This window comes from Vicugna pacos, chromosome 21 (genome assembly GCF_048564905.1).
Source record: "Vicugna pacos chromosome 21, VicPac4, whole genome shotgun sequence".
Classification (NCBI taxonomy): Eukaryota; Metazoa; Chordata; class Mammalia; order Artiodactyla; family Camelidae; genus Vicugna; species Vicugna pacos.
The window spans coordinates 22,120,629-22,129,812 of record NC_133007.1 but is presented as its reverse complement, the minus strand read 5'-3'; the positions used below and the strand labels follow the sequence as shown (position 1 = coordinate 22,129,812).

General features: G+C 48.3%; 1 protein-coding gene across 6 annotated transcripts in view; it reads left to right on the top strand.

Annotated features, from left to right (window-relative positions):
• KCNJ9 (potassium inwardly rectifying channel subfamily J member 9) overlaps nt 1-9,184 on the top strand; it is a 51,383-nt gene that overhangs the window by 35,776 nt on the left and 6,423 nt on the right. The window lies entirely within an intron of this gene.

The following is a 9,184-nucleotide window of genomic DNA, read 5'->3' as shown; positions in this document are numbered from 1 at the left end:
GGAAGAAAAAGAGGCGGTCGTGTCAGGGATGGGGAACGAGAGCGGGAGCCGGCGGGGGCGGGCCTGGGGCCGAGTTAATGAGGTGGAAATGAATTCAGGACCGGCCCAGTGGCCCTCCCGGTAGCCCCGAAGGGGCGGGTTCCCGGGACTACAGGGTTAGGAGTTATATCCTTCAGCACTATTTCCATGCTGTTTGCCATTTTCTATGAAGGTCCTAGATGCGAAATACGTAGAACATCATTCCCACCTGCAGCGGCTTGGGCTGAGAGAGGGCAGAACATGCAGCCCAAGTGCCCGGGAGGTGCTGGAGGCTGAAGGGGGAAGATCACTCTACTTAGGGGGTCCTGGCAGATGTGGGAGGACAGAGGTGGCATCTGAAAAGGCCCCTAAAGATTGTAGAAGATTCAAGTACTGGGAGATTGTGGGGAGGGCATTTAAGTCAGGGGAGCTGCGTTCACAAAGTCCTGGCAGGAGAGGAAAACACAAGGCTGTTTGGGAAATAGCAGCAAAGTGGTCCATTGGACTGGAATGCAGGGTGGTGGCTCTCAACCTTTTCATCACACAGGACTTCTTTCATCATCTGAATCCATGTTTTGAGAGATTTTTATCCACAATCTCTCACTCTTGGCATGTGTTAAAGAAAAATAATTATTATTTCCCCATTTTTGTTCATCATAGATATTTAACTACTAATCAGTAACCAGTATTACCATACTGAGTCGATACACATCTTGGGGGGGGGAGGAATAAAACTTGAAGTTTTAGTTTAGTTTGGCCTCTAATTACCATATGATGAGTAAATGTTCATTTTAAATGTTCGTGGTGGTGAGGGCACTGGGCTAAAGGTAAGTACCACAGGCATAGTGCTTGTGTTGGGGAAAGACCTGGAGCAAATATAGAGCTGTGCCCTTTCATGGTCAGCTCTGAAGGCAGGAGAACAAGTGATGATTTCTTGAGCAGGGGGTGGGATACAAAGCCACAGCAGAATTTTAGGAAGATTAATCTGGCAGTGAGCAAAATGATTTGACTCCCGGGGAAACATGGCAGCAATCCTAGACTCTTCATTCTTCCTCACCTCATCTCTCATATCTAATCAATGCATCTACTTTCTAAATCAACTAAATCCCACTTCCTTCCACTCTATCTCATCATCATGTCAGTGGTCCAGACACCATCACCTCTCACCAGGATTACTACAGCAGCCTTCTAATTCCTACCCCTAGTCTTTCACCACTCTAATAATCCTTCGGATCATGAAATCCTTCATTCAAGAAGAAACACCAATAATGTTCCGTCTCTCTGAAACAGAAATCTGACCATGTCACTTTCCAATTTAAGTTTTCCATGATTGCCCGTTGCCTTTAAGTAAAGTCCAAATGCTTAACCATGAAACAGAAGGCCTGATATGACCTGAATCTGGTACCATTCCAGCCTCATCTTCTTCCACTGCCCCCACACACCCAAACCTACAGCTGCTTCCTCCTCCAATACCCAGGCTTCAGTCTTAATGTTCTCTTTCTGTGTCCTGCCCCTGGAGCCTTCATCACTTACATGGCTCCAACTATCATCCCTGGATTATACTCAAACCTCTAACTTCAGCCTTACGCTCTCTTTCTAGAGCTACCTCCACAGTTCCAGTTGCTTGCAGGGGATTTCCACTCCCACAGGACGGGCCCCCAAACTGAACTCATCATCTTCCTCCCCAAGGCCGGGAGTTCTCATGACCTCCTTCCTTATTTCTGTGTTTCTTCTGGTCAATCAGGTTAAAAACTTAAATTGGTCTTTACTCTTCACCCTAAGCCTATGCTGCATCCTTCGACATGTCGACTAAACCACCAAATTCTCTCAAGTTTCCCTTTGTTTGTTACATACCGTCAGGATCAGGAAGATTCCCTAGCAGCCCGGGACCTTTACCCACCCTTCACTCCTCTCTCCAGTCTCAAAGGGAGAGGCAACCTGTATTCACCATGTCAGTCCCTGTGACCCTTGGATCAAAATCCCAAACTGGTAGCCCCTGCTTACAGGTCACAGTCCAAACTCCTCAGCTCAACACTTGGCGTACTCCTCTGAGAGGGGAGGGAAGACAGAATAAAAGGGCAGGAGCAGAGAGAGATACCTTGTGATGAAGGAGAAGTCTCTGGAGAAGTTCTTTCCAAATGGTCTTCACTTTTTCTGTAGAGCAGAAAAGTCAACTACTAAAACTCGAGGTGGTGGTGGGATTGGGCAATTAGAAAGTGTTTAGGAGGAAACGTCTAGAATAGCAAGTGTGTAGAGATTGTGGGAAAGAACACAGATAGCTTGCATGGCACCGTCATTTTCTAATTTTGAAAGAGTGATTTAAAACTGAGATTTTCTTCTTGAGTTATGTTTTATAACATATGTACAGATATCCATCATATATATTCCTTTGTACATATCAAATGTCAGTTTTTTTATTTTTAAGTCTTTTTCCAAAGAGAAGTCCTAGAACAGTCACCAGGAGCCCAACAGGGAATCAGTAATAAAGGGCATAGGAAATTCGTATACGTGAGTGTTTACTATGCAAGATAGACATACTACTTAAGATCGGGAAACAGATTCAGTGTCTCACCTATGGTAATATAGCTAGAAAGTCTTAGATTTGGAATTTGAATCCATGTATGTTGAAACCCAAAGCTCATCTCAAGGTAACACTAGAGTGAATTTGCATGGTTGAAACATAATCTTAATTGTCAATATGAGCACACATTGGTATGAAAAATTTGCCAGGGTTGCAATCTCCAGCATCCATTGTACAAAATGGCAGTTGGGGAGCCATCTTTCTTTGAGGACCTCCCTCTCTTTCCTCACTTTAGCAAGTTCTCTCTTATTCTCAGTCACTCCTTTCTGACTCACTCCTTCAACTTTGGCCTCATCTCTCCTTTTACCTCATTTGTGATGGGGTAGGGGCTCCCTCCGAGCACAGAGGAGGAGGGTAAGGGTGAGTAGCATGCTTGGGAAGGAGACTCCACCAGTGAGCAGCAGTATGAGGGGCTTCTGCTGGGAAAAGCCAGTGTGGACAGAAGGGAAGAGGGAAGCTTTGGGTCGGGAGGCAGGAGGCGGCTCAGAATAGGCAAAACTTCACAGTCAGTCCTGAGTCAGTCAGATGCGCTGGCTAGAAAGAAAAGAGACACAGACAATGCTCACCACAAGATTCCAAAGGGCATTTTAGTGTTCGAGCCCCACAAGGCTGAACAATTTCCATTAGTAGTAGCGCACTCAGACCACAGAGGAGAACTCCAAGAAAGGGACTGAGCCTCATCCCCCTAGTCACTACTGGATCATTGTTTGGACATACCACCTCCTTTCAGTAAGTGCAGTCTACACAAACTCACATTCGTAAGCCATAAGTGAGTGGATCCTAATCACATTACCAAAGGATTCTTTCCAGAATTTATTTAACTAGGTGGTTCCTCTAGTACCTTGGGTCCAATGGATAGAAAATTCATTAACACTCAATACACTGTGGTAGGAGGGAGGCAGCAGGGAATAAAGAAACAACCAGGGACCAGAAGTCAGAAGGCCTGGGTCTTAGTCCTGTCTGTGCTCTTGGGACCCATCTTTTACCTGTAAACTGCTGGCGATCCATCCCTTACCTGTAAAGGACTTAGGACCCATCCCTTACCTGTAAAGGACTTAGGACCCATTCCTTACCTGGAAAGTGAGGACTAATTCTGGATTACTTCTAAATGCTATGACTTCTTAATCCTAGTCTACTCCCACTCAACCCTACAAAGCAAGGTAGACCTGTGTATGAGAAGGCTCTGATCCCCTTGCTCTGCTGAAAACAGCCGGAAGACCAGCCAGAGCCTCAGCCTCAGGAGGCCGGTGGGGCTCCATCTGTCCTGGATCTGTGCTCTGCTTCTCCTCATTTCACTCTGATCTCCAGCTACATCCATTCCTTCAAACACATGCTCCCTCGGCTCTTAGTTTTCTAGGGCTCCATCTCCCTTGAACTTACAGAAATTGTTATAATCTACCTGATTGGCCCTCCTGCTCCATTAAGCCCATATCCTCAACCATCTCCTGTATTCCCCATCGTGATTCCTCTCCCACTTCCAACCTTTTACCCAAGAAGTCCCATGATCTTGCTCAAGGAAACCTTCCCAGAGGGGCTGATCCCAGGGCTGCCACATACTGTTGTACAGTTAGTGGACTGCACAAAGGCACCGACTGAGGGGGCAAACTGAGGACTGAACCGTGTTCAGTTTGCCAATCCTTGCACCATGGCTCAGAGTAGTGTCTATTGGAGGGATTCCCGTTGTACTGCTTTACCACGTACCACTTGCTGCATGCCATAGGAATGCATCTGCCCAGAAAGGGTTCCTCTTTTCTATTTTGTACCAAGGTTCTTTATAGACCAGCAATGTGACCCCGCTGTGCCCCTCCTGCCCTGCTCATTCCCCAGTTCCAAACCCAATCTCCTGTCATCACAAACGTACTGACATATTTTACTGATTTTTTTGTAAAGTTGCTTTCTTTATCTCATAATACCTGAAAGCTGGGATCTTGCCTATTTTTCTGTACCCTGTTATCCAAGAAAACGTGTTTTTTTTCTCACTCTGTTCAGGTTCAGTGATAAACAAGGAACTGGGGTTAGATACCAGGTAAAGTCCAGGACCTGCAGGCTCTATAAAGCAGGGGAGGGGGTAGTGGTCTCCTTCCTTGTCAGCAAGGATCTGCTCAAGGCAGCCCAGACGAGGTGGGGAGGGGCTGGCTGATACATCTTCTGGAGGGCCCTGCCAGCCCTGTGGTTTCCTCCTCCAGGAAATGGGGCCAGTTCTATGTAAATACGTTCTTGCCCAGGAGTTTGGTTTCTTGTCTTTGAACTCCTGGCACAGTGGAACCAACATGAGCAGCCGCTTGGCAGGACAGAGAAGGGCAGGCTAGCAGTCCCAAGGCTCAGGTGACAGGGCCAGGCCCAGGAGACGGGGATGCTGACTGGGGCTTTAACAGCCCTCCTGATGCCAATCTCAGGCTGAAAACTCGATATTTCCACTTGGAACAAGAAACACAGGCCAGAGGGCTGGGGAGAGGAGGGTAGTGCACCAAGAGTGCCCCCTGCAGGTCTCACTGGGTAGCACCAGAACAGAGGAGGGTGGCACAGGCGGGTAGGGATTTCAGGAGATGCCAGAGATGAGAACGATGATGGTGAGAAGACAGAGTTAGCATTTACTGAGTACTTACCATGTGCCAGCCATTGCCTCACGTAATCCTCATGACAGCCCCCAAGAGATGGATAATACATTGTTCTCAGTTCTTTGATGAAGAAACTGTTCAGAGAGGTTAAGTAACTTGCTCAAAGTAACCCAGCTAATAGTGGACAGAGTTGGGAATTAAACCCAGGCCACTGCTTCCTGAGACAATGTTACTCCATACCACCTTTTCCACCTTACCAGATCATCCAGGAACTTCTAACCCTCTAGTGTCCATTTCCACATCCTCCCCCTCTAGCTTATGTCTTTTCGTTCCAACTGTAAGGAATCTGCAGAAGAACTGATCGATGTATTGAGTGTAATAATATTCATGATAACACCTGGCATTTGTCTACCGCTCTCTGTTTTTAATTATTTCCCCCAGGGAAAATGAGCACTGAAGTCTTTCCATTTCTCTCATTTTTTTTCTGATTTTTATCACTGCTCTTGAGGCTGTTTCTATAGAGTTATGATCAATTTATAAGAATATTTTTATGTTCTGGTTTTTATGTAACAGCGCGCCTCCATGCACATTGACATATATGAACATAGTAACCAATTGTATTGCTTGGCCACAAATACTGCATTCCTGACGCAGCGCGTCTTTGTGAAGAGAGCATGAGGGTGTGACACAGATGTGTGAGTGTGACTGCTCTCTCTGCTGATAGCCAACTCTGTGACATCTGGTAAACCACTTAGCCTCTCTCAGTTTTAGTTTTCTCAGCTATAAACAGAGAAAATAACACCTGTCTCACAGGGTATCTCTCTGGGTTGTCAAATGAAGTGTGTGTCTAGCTCACAGCTGACATTCAATGAATTCTTAGTAATAGTATTAGTATTCTGTGTTTACGCCTTTCTCTTCCACTGGACCATGAGCTCCTGGTGGGCAGGGACTTACTCGTTTCTGTAACCATCCCCACCAAGCACACTGCCTGGCACTTGGGCTCCACAAAAGTTTGTTGAATGAAGAGTTAGGAAGCCCTAATCTAGCCTTTTCTCTCTGTTGGACATCTGGCTTGTTTCTAAACGTTTCACTATTAATGAATTACACTTCAAAGCCCTCCTATTTATATTGACTCGTTGGAGCTGCACACCCTGTGAAGGAGGTGGAAAGGGGCTATTTGCACATGTTCACACCCTGTGAAAGACAGAGTGGCTGAGGAAAGTGAAGTGACTCCTGCGGGTCACACTGCCAACTAGTGATAAAGTTAGAACACCTGGCCCTACCCCTCTTCCTTGGATGGATCGGTACCAGGGTGGTCTCTCCAAAATTGGAGACTGCGATGGCGGGCCTGATCTGAGAGCTGCACATGCACCCAGAGGCCCCGCTGGAGGTGAGGAGCCTCCCAGGTGGCCCTCTGAATCTCCAGAAAACCAAATGCCTTATTCCCAAACACATCAGGGCCTGTATTTTCCCAGAGCAAGGTGCTTCTTAGGAAAGAGCCAGCATGCCAGCTTTTCTTTTCTTTCTTTCTTTTTTTTTTTTTTTCCTGCCTGAGGGGGTGAGGAGGCGAGCTCTGAGTTGTCCAGGAGGAGGGACTTTGGCTAAAAATAGCTATGGCGTGTGGATCAGCCTCTAGTGGTACCCAGGACTGATGAGGGGAGGGGGATGCTCTAGAGCTGTCGCCAGACTGGTTGCTGTGGAAACAGGAGAGGAGCAGGGGAGCCTGGGAAGTGGGGATGACACAGATAGCAAGTCCTAGTCAGAGCTGCCGCTACATTTAGGAGACACAGCGGTGCCTGCGGCTCCCACCCTCCAAGAGGGCTGGGGTGGGGGGGCGGTGTCAGGGGCATGGACGCTACCCCTCAGGGGTCTCTGCTGCCGGCTACTCTCCTCTCCACAAGCTGTGAGTTGAGTCGCGGGGGACCTGGGTTTGGGCCCCTATTTCCAAGGCAAGTGGGGGTTTGGGAAGAGCTGGTTCCTGAGGGAGTTTTCACCAAATTCCCTTCCAAAAGATAAGCCCCCTCACTGGCCAGCCCTCCATAGTGGGAGAAAAGGAGATCCAGGAAAATGCGGCACTGGGGTCTTCTGGAAAGGGGTCACAGCATGCACACGAAATAAAGAGGCATAGGCTGGAGGAACAGGAATCTTTGGAGGGAAGGTGTAGAAATCAAGTCTTTGCTCTGGGACAGATGAACAATTTTACACCTTCCCTTTCCCATTGAGAAAAATGCAGCCCCCACTCAGGAATAGGAGATGGGACACAATCAAAGTAAGGTTCACCTAGATCCCTGGGGTAACAGAGAGTGAAAGAGTTCTAGGGGCCGTCAGACTCTGGAGTTTCTTCCCACACTTGGGCAGAGAGATCTGTCTAAGCAGACAGATTGGGGGGTCAGACTACCTAAGACCCTGAGAGAATATCTGGAAGCCCACCTCCCGCTGAAGCTGGAATGAGAGGGCGCAGGTACTTTTCTGCATGACCTGGGATCTCTAAGCAATCAATGCTAGAGATCACTTCTGGAGGACATCCTGGGCTGCAGGGAGGGAAAGGCAAACTCATCGCTGGGGGAGGAGAAGACCCTAACCTGCCATTGCATTCAGGTTCCTGGACCCTGTGTCCCCTGACTCCTCCAGGAAAATAAATGTGGTGAATGCCCCTAAGCTCCAAGCCACATCATTTTGGTTTCTCCTCCTCCCTTCTACCCTAGTACACACACAAACACACACACACACACACATATACACACATGCACACTCCAAAGGTCTGGCTGCAGAGTGCCTCACTCTAGAACTTAAATTTGGAAGGGCTGGGTTTGGAACTACAATCCAGGCAGTTTCTCCCCAGGACCTGGTCACACATCCAGGCCATCTGTGATCCTTATGTCACTGTCTTCCCTTCCAACCCCCCCACCTCCGCCAGCTAGCCCAAGTTTCCTTGGAGTGGGGGAAGAGGATGATTCCCAGGATGAAGGGAAGGTTGAAAAGTCTTGAATCCTTATTCTTAACCAGGAGGAATTTAAAGTAAAATCAGGTAGGCTTCCCTTAGAGTTTGAGATTTGGGGCATATGGAGGCAGCTGTTGTGAGGATAGTCCAGGGAGGTAGAAGCCTGGGGGGAAAGAACTAAGGAAGGAGGGAGTTAAATGTGGGTGCTTAGTGCTTCACTTGTCTCATTTAATGTCTCGTGAAGAATAGGGTACTAGAGGGGATAAAAGCCTAATTTTGGTGAACTCTGTGCTTCCTTAACCCTGGCTATCTGGGTTGATCTCATATCCAGTCCTCCTGCCCATCTGCAGGCTGTCTCCACTGTGGAAAGAACCCGGGGAAATGGGGATGACATTACAGGCGCAGTGATCATGGTTCGTCCTCAAGGAGGATTTCCAGTGGGAATTTCCTAAGGTGGGATGTTCAACCCGTGCCCACTGGAGATTTTTCACTTACTTTCCACCACTTTCATTTCTGCTTTGCAAGCTTGTGGAGAGGAAGATGTGGGAGGGGGCAGAGTAAGCGAGGTCCAGGGAAGCAGGAATGGGAAAGACTTTCTGTCAGTCTTGGGGTGAACTTCAAAAGAGCCTGGTTAGATGGCAGGTTGAACTGCGGAGACCAGTGATTTGGGGACTGCGCTGACATTAGCTGGGATTGGCGGGGAGTGGGCGAGGAGGCCTTGACCTTCAGGCAGGGAGGGTTCTACACAGGAGAGGAAAACTAACCGCCTGCCTCCAAGAAGCTCACAGTCTAATGATTTCAGGAAACTCCCTCCCTGATTTGACCTCTTGCTCGGGGATGCCAGTGAGGTGCTGCACAGCCCAGTTAGAGGCAGTAGGACCGAGGTCTCTCGTATCCCCCTCCCCTGAAAACAATCAGCCTCGCATTGTGCGATCCCATTCATAGACCCTATCGCATTGGATTCTTACGATGTTGTAAGCTGGGGGTGGGGGTAGCTAAGGTTGTGCATATCATTCCCATTTTCCCGACGTGGCAGTTGAGGCTGGGGCCACCCCGCCCCTCAGCGCTAGCCTGGAGGTCTCGGCC